Source organism: Octopus bimaculoides, chromosome 2, assembly GCF_001194135.2.
Source record: "Octopus bimaculoides isolate UCB-OBI-ISO-001 chromosome 2, ASM119413v2, whole genome shotgun sequence".
NCBI classification, from domain to species: domain Eukaryota; kingdom Metazoa; phylum Mollusca; class Cephalopoda; order Octopoda; family Octopodidae; genus Octopus; species Octopus bimaculoides.
The window spans coordinates 153,604,707-153,615,804 of NC_068982.1; positions in this window are offsets into that span (position 1 = coordinate 153,604,707).

An 11,098-nucleotide genomic window follows, 5' to 3' on the forward strand; every position below is an offset into this window, starting at 1 on the left:
TATATATATATATATATATATATTCTTTCCTACTCTAAGCATAAGGTTCGAAATGTTTGGGGAGGGCGCCAGTCGATTAGATCCAGTACGCAACTGCTACTTAATTTATCGGCTCCGAAAGGATGAATGGCAAAGTCGACCCGGGCGGTATTTGAACTCAGAACGTAAAGACAGACGAAATACCGCTAAGCATCTCGCCCGACCTGCTAAGGTTTCTGCCAGCTCGCCGCCTTAATATATGCACAAATATTCTGTTCTACTATAGGCACAAGGTACTTAATTTATCGTTCCCGAATGGATGAAAGGCAAAGTCGACTTCGGTGGAATTTGAACTCATTTCTATATTTTCTTACTTCTCTTTCTCAGATGTCATTATACTTAACTTATTGGGAATCCTTACTCAATATCATGATCCTTATGCTGAGCTATTCAAGAGACAGCTGTGTCATATTTCTATTCTCTATTTAAATTTCTTTTTAGGTGATTTTCTTTTTTAATTTATATCCAGCTATTTCTACCCACCTCTGGAGTTCTAGTGGTATACCAAACTGAGCACTCATATTACATACCTATTACATACCTATTACATTATGTCAGTTGATGGAAACTCCTTGTATAAGGAAGGTCTATATGTATGTGTGCGTATGTGTGTGTAATATATATGTGTGTGCGTATATATAATATATATATATATATGTGTATATATATATATATATGTATGTATATATATATATATATATATATATATATATATATATATATATATGCAAATATCGATCACATATATGTTATCAAGTATCCGTAGCTCTTATTTTAATACAGTGTACATTAAATGGTATACATAAAATATTTAAAACGACATTTAAAGTACTAATACCAAAAGTAATATAGTAATATTTATCGACACTTAAACGTGTACCCTGTGTTAGAACAGAGAATATAGTAATAGTTACCACGTGAGAACCTCTCATATTGTTTTGTGGTGCTTACAAGCACTCTTGTTTACATTGATAGCGAGAGACAATCATCGCCACTTTGCGTAATTCAATATTTTGACCTTCCTTGGCCCCTTCAGTTGTAAACTCGTCACCGCTGGAAGTAGTAGAGACTGCACCGCTAGTGATATACATAGAATCACAGTGTCTAATCAGGCACCAGTTTCACAGATAGTCAGTGGGTTCCACTAAATAAAAGAAAGCTAACATAGAATGCTTTAAAAAAAGGGAAACTTTTGTCATTCTAAAAGATCCCAAAACTAACTTCAGTAATAACCCCATTTATAGATTGTTAAACCCAGCAAGGACTGAAATCGGGCTAGTGGCCAAAACAAAAAAATGCCAAAAAATATTTGGATCAAAATCAGAGAGTCTACTGTGCTACTACAATGGGATACTAGTAATACAGTAATAGATCGGTTTAAGGATTTAGATAAGTATTACTAGTACATTTACACAGTTCTATGATTTTTATCTTTTTATATCGAGAGACCCTGTAGACCTAGAATTCATCATGCGAGAGAAACAGTACTATTCAAATAAACCTGAAAATCACTATCACTATTGACTTATCAAAAGTCGATATTTTAGATGTTATAGCAAATCTAAACTGTCACTCATATGAACCATAACATAAGCGCAATGAGGAACTTCCCTATATAAGCAAACAGTTCTGTTACCACACTGCTGTGTTGAAAAACCTGATAGCTAACATTTGCAATTGGTTATCCAACCTGTCTTCGTCTAAAGAAATTTTTGATAAAGCGGCCCCACTACCATAACAATGTTCTAGCTAACAGTGGCTGCAACGGTAAGTTATATAACAGCCCTTCTATGAATAATACGTATAATAATATATAGGCCTAAGAATAGCCCTAGCAAAATAATGTGATTCGATAAATGTTGGAACTAACATTTATCTGTCCCTCTTAGATAAGCATTTCCCCAAAAAATCATAAATACTGAAAGATCTTTATCAAACACTCAACTAAGTTATCATATAGCTCCTACCCCAATATAAAGAGCATCATTACCTGCAAACACCACCAAGACCACATTACCAGTTGTAACATTCGAGGCCCGGGAACTTGCCCACTCGACTAGGAGTGCGCGACAAAATCCGTCATATATGAGGCAGACGTTACAACGACGTTATATAATTTATCCAAAACGAAAACTTACATCGTGTTATGCAAAAGCGATTTCGAAAGTCTTGTTTCCGGTATTTTGGCAAAAGTAAATCCACTAATTTGGCTAGACACGTAGGCGGTTTGAAGATCAGCTCCAAATAGAAAGTCGCTGAAAAATCGATGTCACATGTATGTATACATGTTATGTATAGCTGAAATATCACATATCCTTTTTACATCTAGGAATTCCACTGCGCTGTTGAATTTCAGATCAGGAATTTTCAGGGCATGTAAGCATATTGACAAGTTTCTTTTGACGAATTGAAGAACTTCACAATCTCCTGTTTGAACAGCTGTTTTGAAGATTTTAGACTTCTTCTGTTCATTGCACATCATCTAATCTTACGACTCTACGATTAGAAGGGACATAACTATAATTCTCCCTTTTTTTTTCTTTTTTTCTTTTTGTCTCTCTTTTCGACTTTTTTCACCATTCCACTTTTTGAACCCCTCATCATCTCGTTTCTTCTCGTGACTGCCCTTGTTCGATTATCTTGATTTGTAATTTACTTAGGCCCTGTACCCACAGACTGAAGATTGCTTAGAGACACTAGGCACTTTTAAAACCTGCCTAGTTAATATCTTCAATGTATGAAATCATTAGTGCTCATAACTATATATTGTGTACATTACGCAATATTTATTTCATCAGATAGGGCACTATTTTTTTATCTACCTGAACGGTATATATATATATATATATATATATATATATATATATATATATATATTGTTACTTATATATGTATATACATTAATAAATTTATATCAGCAAAGGATCTCAACTTTAGCGAAAACAGCTTTAAGACAACTGCTCTTGTTATGATATCTGCAACATTAGTCATCGAACCAGTTGTTCATACTCTCTTATCACTCACATCGCTAGAAATTCTGTGTGAACCAGTTGAAAGCCTGTATTCAACAACAAAAAATTGATATTACAGTACAAATTATAAAGTAAATAGATGAAAATATTTTTGTCACACTGTAGCAAGTTAATGCTCTGAATTTAGCTTCTAAACAGCATTTATAGCTATAGGTGATAATCACAATTTAGTTTCGAAGATATATTTATTATACATAGTCAATTTTTGATGGACTCTTGTTTGTTACTACTTGGTTTATAATTGATTAGCACATTATTTTTAAAACTACATGAATGGCACCGGCTAATTGTTGACATCTCTTGATAGCATTATCAGTTTCCGGTATTTTGGCAAAAGTAAATCTACTAAGTTGGCTAGACACGTAGGCGGCTAAAAGATCAGCTCCACATAGAAAGTCGCTGAAAAACCGATGTCACATTTTAATGGGTAAAAAAATGTAAGTTGTGTATAGCTGAAAGCTAATTGCTAATTGCCCCCAACAAATTGTTATCATCTGATTATCATAGCTTTATTTTTGTCATCGGATTGTTGTGAATATATGATTTTTACCGCATGATAATTTTCATCATCTATCTTGAATTATCATCTGGTTCCTTGTAGCGTTGTTACCCGACTGTTTTTCCTTTGCACCTAATTTTGTTTTGGCATTGATTGCTCTCAAACCTCATTGTCATCATGTAATAATTGCTAAAGCCTGATTGTCAAACCCTGATATTCACTTCTTAAATAACCACTCGTGGATTGTCACAACATGAATATCGCATCCTGATACACATACACAGAATCACATTGTCACTCTCTCACACACATTATCACTGCTGTATTTGTCCCATTTCTTTGTTGCTACCAGATTCTAAGCGTTGATTCACTATCGGATTAACATCCTTGGATTGCCTCAACCCGATTATCATCACGTGATTGCCGCCTCCACCTCCATTCCATCAATTACCATTTCTTTTTTACATTTTTGCCAGTAAATCACTAGTTTATGTGAATCTATTCAGTTGGGTTCTAGACATAATGAACTAGATTAACTAAACAAGACTTCATGTTGGCTTGCACTTGTATTATTTATGCTATTTTAACAGAAATTTGATATAGTTTATTCTAGGAGATACTGTTTATCTGTTAAAGAGAATATGAAGATTAATGAGGCAAAATGCTTGTTATCGGGAAAAAGTGTCAACAGGATTAAATTTGAATATTGTTATTAACATCACTCTCTTATCAGCAGTATCTACCAAATTTACATCGTCGTCATCGTCGTCATAATCGTCATGGATGTCTTAGTCATGACCATCTTCAATTTCCTCTTCTCTTTTGCTTGCGTATCAGTATCACAGTCATCCACTTTATCGTTACGTTCATCTTCAATATAACAAAACCATCATCAGCAATATATTTAAGGAAAATGCCATTATGAAAACTCCTCGGAAAAGTAAAATATAATTAAAGACGTATCAAATAATTCTAGAGGATAAAAGATTGGAATTAAAAGATGGCAGTTGAGGATTTAGGATCAGGAGAGATCTTATTAAAAGGGCTGAGAATGTATACATCTAACATCAATGTCAACATTATCTGAATGCTATAAAAATAAATATCACTGATAAGGTACATCCGATAGGGATAAATACTAGTTAAACTATACACACTTTTTCGTATATTTCGATTTTCATATATTTATTTGTTACTGTTTCCCTTTACAAATTCTTCCACCACATGCAATAAAAATACAATTAGAGTAGTGTCAATTAAAATAAACCATCGGCCTAACAGACTTAGCAACAACGTCGACGAAAGTTATCAATAATACATTTTACACAGGCCGACATGTGTAGGGAAGTGAATAGCGGATTGAATCAAACTATTATATGAAGTACAAACCCCACTTTGTTATAAAGCTCCTACCCATACTTGCTGAATAAATGCACTAAAGGAATATTCGTTTTGGATTCTATCCAGAGGTGCATCGTTCCTTCCTTCAGTTACCAGGGACTTTTGGACACAGCAGGAACGCGTATATCACGGTTTAGTTCATTTATTTGACTCTCTATTTCGTTCGCCTTCACAATTATCTCTCTCTCTCTCTCTCTTTCTCTCTCTCTCTCTCTCTCTCTCTCTCTCTCTCTCTCTCTCTCTCTCTCTCTCTCTTCCTTCCTATGTATGTATCTATCTATCTGCATTATCTTTCTATCTCATTTTTATTCTCCTTACTCTCTCACTTATTGGACAATTCTGAATGACCAACCAGCATTATCCATAAAAAATACTGTAAACTGCCCAGTGGTTTTATAAATAGCTACTAATACCTAGAGCATATACAGGGCAGCGAGCTGGCAGAATCGCTAGTACATAAGGCGAAATGCTTAGCGGTATTTCGTCCGTCATTTCTGGGTTGAAATTCCGCCGAGTGCGACTCTGCCTTTCGACATTTCGGGGTCACTGTAATCAACTTACCCTCGCTCTCCAGCTTGCTGGCCTTGTGCCAAATATTGAGATCAATATCTAGACTCAATATCTCCCTACCGATATTTAAACATTCTGTATGAGTATTGTTACTCATTCTGTCCACAATAATTCTATAGCGACTTCTATGTTATGTGTTCTTAGACATTCTGGCAACAACAGTACCCATCTAGAAGATTGGCCAGAATTCTAGATGACAAGCACGAGTCAACAATTTACGCTTGATTCAAGACAGTAGCTCAGTGAAAAAGATAAGTTGTTTAAAATTGTCTGGCATACAAAATCAGAGGTTGTTCTCTCACAGAGCTATCTGTGATGATGTAAACTCATCATTAAAGTTTCTTCCACAAAACAAGATAGATGTTTTGATAGTATCAAGTAGAATATGAGACCTGTCAAACTGATCGAAAGAAATCTAGCCATTCGTGTCCATTGTTGAGTCTTCAATAACATTTTACTCTGATTCCTTTTCAAATCGATATTAACTACCTTAAAAGCACTTAGTGTTTCAGACTGAATCATATTAAAGGTATTTTAGCCAGACACTTAATTAATGGAGAAAAGTCAACTGTATGAGCATGTCACACTAGATTTTCAGGTACAAAGATCACTGAGTTGTTCTGATTAATTCTCTTTTCCTTTTTCATATACTCGAGTGTCGTATGAGTTAACATGATTTCTAATGCATCCCACGCCATTAAAGAAAAGACAACAGTGTATGATTTTAACTCTTGTCAATACAGTAGTTCGAAAAGGATTCCTACAGCTCGGTCAGTAGAAGCACATAGGTGGACACTGATGGATCCATTAATTCGAAACGTTTCTGACAAGATGCCATTTTCTCTTAACATAAACCAAAGTTGCTACTCTATAAGTATCTAAACTATGAGACATAAAGCTGCCACACAATCTCTAGTAGCGCTACCATCGTTCAGTTGAAGTCAGTTAGTTGGTAATAGCCGTCAAGGAGGTAATTTCACTGTCACTCGGTCTGCTAGAAAGAGCGGCCTAATGTCACTAAAATCATATTCTCTTTTCTTGAAAATGTAAGTGACAAATTCATAATTTAATCGGAGATGTGTTATCGGAATAAAAAAGAAAATAGTAACAAAGAGAACGCTTTTAATTATAAGTTTGCGAGAACACTGTCCCTATTATTTAATCTAGGGGTTAGATAAAAAAATATAGTAACATTGAATATTTGTATACATGTTTTATAAAGAAAAGCAAATCTAAAGCTCCGGTAGTGTTTGTGTCAATTCAGCCCTTCTAGTATTTGTCTATAGACTATAGCGACCAAGTTATACAGAATAGAAATATACAAAATATAGCATCAGTCATTTCACTGAAGCTAAAATTAGCAAAGCACAACACCATCTCCTAATATTATTGTTATATATGAACTTATCGATCTTGGTGAAATGAAATGTCAAGTTAACTCTGATTTGAATCACTATGGATTTTACAAATCCAGTGCAACAGTCACTGCTAAGAGCCCGTCCTACTTTATACATAAATTATTTTCATTAAAATGAATGCATCCATAACAGTGATAACTTAGAGACCGCCCTCTTTTACACATTAAATATTTGAAATAAAAGCAATGTATAAGAGGCAGCGCCTGCATGAATACATGAACAGAGATTTGCTTTAAACATAACACATAATAACACTCGCTTATACATGTTTAATTGCATGCTTAATTGCAGTTAATATCCTCTTTCTCGATTGCAATGGCCGAATGAAGATAAACGGCTAACATTCAGCTCCCCAATTAAGTGCCTATTTAGCATCATTTTGGTCAATGATGCTATTGACGTTGGTCAATAACGTTGTAATTATATAAGGAAAACTTTAATAAAAAGTATAAAGAACAAGGACTTTGTAGGAGCAGTTATAAGAATCGCATTATATTTAAGCCTTCATAATTTAACATTAGCTAAAAGTGTACTGTGATGGTTTCATAGCAAACACTCTCATATAGATTCAATATATATATATATATATATATATATACACGCATGCACACATGCATACACACACACACACATATGTATATATACCTATGTATATATATATATATGTGTGTGTGTGTGTGTGTGTGTGTGTGTGTGTGTGTGTGTGTGTGTGTGTGTGTGTGTATAAAGAAAGATAAACAGATATATACAGATGGAGAGTGGCAAACAAAGGGAGAGAAAGAGAGAGTGAAAGACATTCACAATTTCCATGGGTCTGCTGTTACTACTCAATGCAAGGTAATGAAAAAATGCATATATATACAAGCACACACAATTATACACGCATAGTCGCAACCTTATCAAGATATGATATAAAATTATCAAACAACCCCTAAAACTCCGTCGATAATGCATGTCTCATAATTCCTGCTATTTCACAACGCTGCTTGTTGACTAAAGAATGAAAGAAGGAGCGACTTTGATGCTAGCATGCGAGTTGTAGATTTATTTTACTCTACGAAATGGTGATCAATGTAATGGCATTGTAGTGAATATGTGTTGGTGAACAGACTTAATGTTTCAAACAGTAGTAGTGAATGCATATTTATTATCAATCACAATACTAATAATTGCATTAAATAAATCAGCACTGAGGTACTCTCAGAATCTAACAAAGTCAAGCAAAGAACTCGAAAGGCTTGCTATGAATCCAGAACAATACCACTAACAAAAACTCACATAATAGTGCAATGTGCATATTTCTGCATCTACAAACAATGAAGCCATCTTTCCAACGGTGTCAGACATTTTTCACTAGTTATCATCAAGAGTATAAATAAATTATTCTCCGATGAAAGCCAACACATTAGGCCTGTAGAATATTACAGCCAGATAATAAGAAAGATTAGTCATTAATACCTTGTAGTAACAGCAGTAAAACACCGGGAACCGAATATCCAGTCATAAAGAACAGGAATACAAAAATATTGCAACATAATATGGGAAGATAAATCTATATAACAGCTGAAACAGATTTTTACTTTAAAGAACAACTTTCGAGAGCACATCGTTGTCAACATATTAATGTACACACCGATCGGTAAATAGAGCTTAGAGAGCACTCATTGGGAAATTGTCTGTACTATTACAACAGCTAATTTCTCCTATAACTGACTACTGAAATATGGTAGATAGAAGGAGTATTTCAAAGTTTTTATATAAATTGGAAAATACTAATTTAAATAAATAACGAATTATCCGTTTAGTTAAATACTTAAACCAATCACATCAATTTCCATATTATTACTACACTAGGATCGAGAGATAACTCTATGCCACAGTTGATAATCCCCTCCTTCCCTTTTAGCTATTTCTCTCATACTCTGTTAGTACATTTTGTGTTTTTCTCTCCTAACAACATATTTTTCATTCTCTTAGAGACTTCCAAATATTTATTCAGTATAAAACTAAGAAGTACAGAAATATGACTAGTATGACAACACTATGGTTCACTAAATTGTTTAGATCATATGTATATTTGAATTCAGATGCTACTACATTCTGTAGTCCTATTAAACTTTTGTGATACTTTTTTTCACCAGGAAAATTAAATCCAATTATAACTATAGCAATTTCTTGCAGTTTATTTCCTTCAAGGAGATCACTCAGAATTTAATACAATCTAAGGTGATACCAATGAAACTAAGCATTCTGTTATTCTTTTAGTTTTCTTTTGCTGCAGTCATGTGACGGCGGCAATGCTAGGGCACAACATTAGCGGTACGTACTCTTTCATTTCGTAAGGTTACAAGTTTGTCATATAAGTTCAAATGAAGCCAATTCATTAAGAAACACTTTTAGTTATAGCCCCGCTCTGTCTTTACATGTTAATTTATTCTTTATTTAAGACAATAGCATGTGATTTCGTAACTATTTCATGAAAATCGTCCGACAACAGAGTCTCCTTCGTTACGGGGTCAATTATTATGTTATGTTGCTCTGCTTAGTTACCTTCTTTCACATTCTGAATTCACATCGCATCGAGATAAACAAGTCCTATGAGTCCAGGAGAGTCGGTAATACAGGCTTACATTGATGTGTAAACACAAAGTATTGTGTATAACATTATTCATTAATTATGGCCTCTTCGTGGTATCAAATATTTAGTATTTATAAGTCGCCACCAGAAACTAGAGAACAGTACTATTTGAATGCAATTTTGTAGATTCAGGGTATAACTACTTATTTCCTCTATGCTAATAATATCTTCAAGCTAAAACAATTGTAATTTCTTTCCATGCATTATAAAGGAGAATATGGAAGATTATGTAATATATCGGAAGTAATTTGCTGGAGAAAGATATTATCATTCCGCAAAGCACATTCACCACACTACATGTTGCAGTAAAACATCCAGCTGTTAATTACCAAATTCTCATTGGTAAAGCTAATTATAATTTCCTTACTGGGAACGCTAAAATTTACCTGTTCGTGTCATACGACGACTGAGATATCTATACTATCAAAAATAATGAGCAACGAACATACACATTTTTTCATAAAAGACACTAACTATTCATGTGTCAAATATTCTTTGTAAAAGAACAGATATATACATTGATATGTTAAGAATAGATAAACAGATAAATATATAAAGTATAATGCACACACGCACGTACACGCGCACACACGCACACACACACGCAGATATATATATATATATATATATATATATATATATATATATATATATATATATATATATATATATATATCGGCAGCCAACTAGCTATAAAGTTATATAAATAACCATAGTCGAATATCTAGTTTAATATCACTATGGCTCTTAACAGTTCCTTTTACTCATTAATAATCTCTTCGCTCAATATTCATTACATCATTCTCTTTACTCAGTATCTATTTCCGCAACAATTCCTATAATTCAGTTTTAGTCTTAAGTGTTTTCTGCTGTATTTTTTTTCTGCTTTACTTTTCTTCTATACGCTATGGTTTTAAACAATAACAAACAAAAAAGCTAATTATTCTTATCATTCCAATGTCCTTTCTACTTTTTTTAATAAAAGTAATTTGGTATCAAACAATTTTTATTAATGAAAAAGACAACAAAAATCCTCCATTATATTGTTAGTTTTCTGAAATTAAATTGCGTTGAGAAAAATAGCCTTCTAAAATACAGTTAACTTTAGTGACCTTTACGGTCAAATAGTTTTAGAGTTTATTTTAAGCGAGGTCACACAAAATCTACAAATAACTCTGATTAGGATTCAGAAGAAAATTAATGAATATATTTGGGAATGAATATATTTTTTGTTTGTAGCTTTTCTCTCACATATAAACATATAATTGTATGTTTATTGAAGCTTATTTGTTTGTTTGAAGCTAAAGAATAGAATACAACTACTGAGCAGTTAGAGAGCTAAATTGAAGTGATTTTGTTTATAGGAGGTTTGAATTAATACAATAAGTAATGTGAAAATTGTATAGATACGAATATTATATAAAACAAACTTATATATATAGTACAATATATGTGTGTGTGTGTGTTTGCATGTATATGTGTATACAGAGGTATATATATA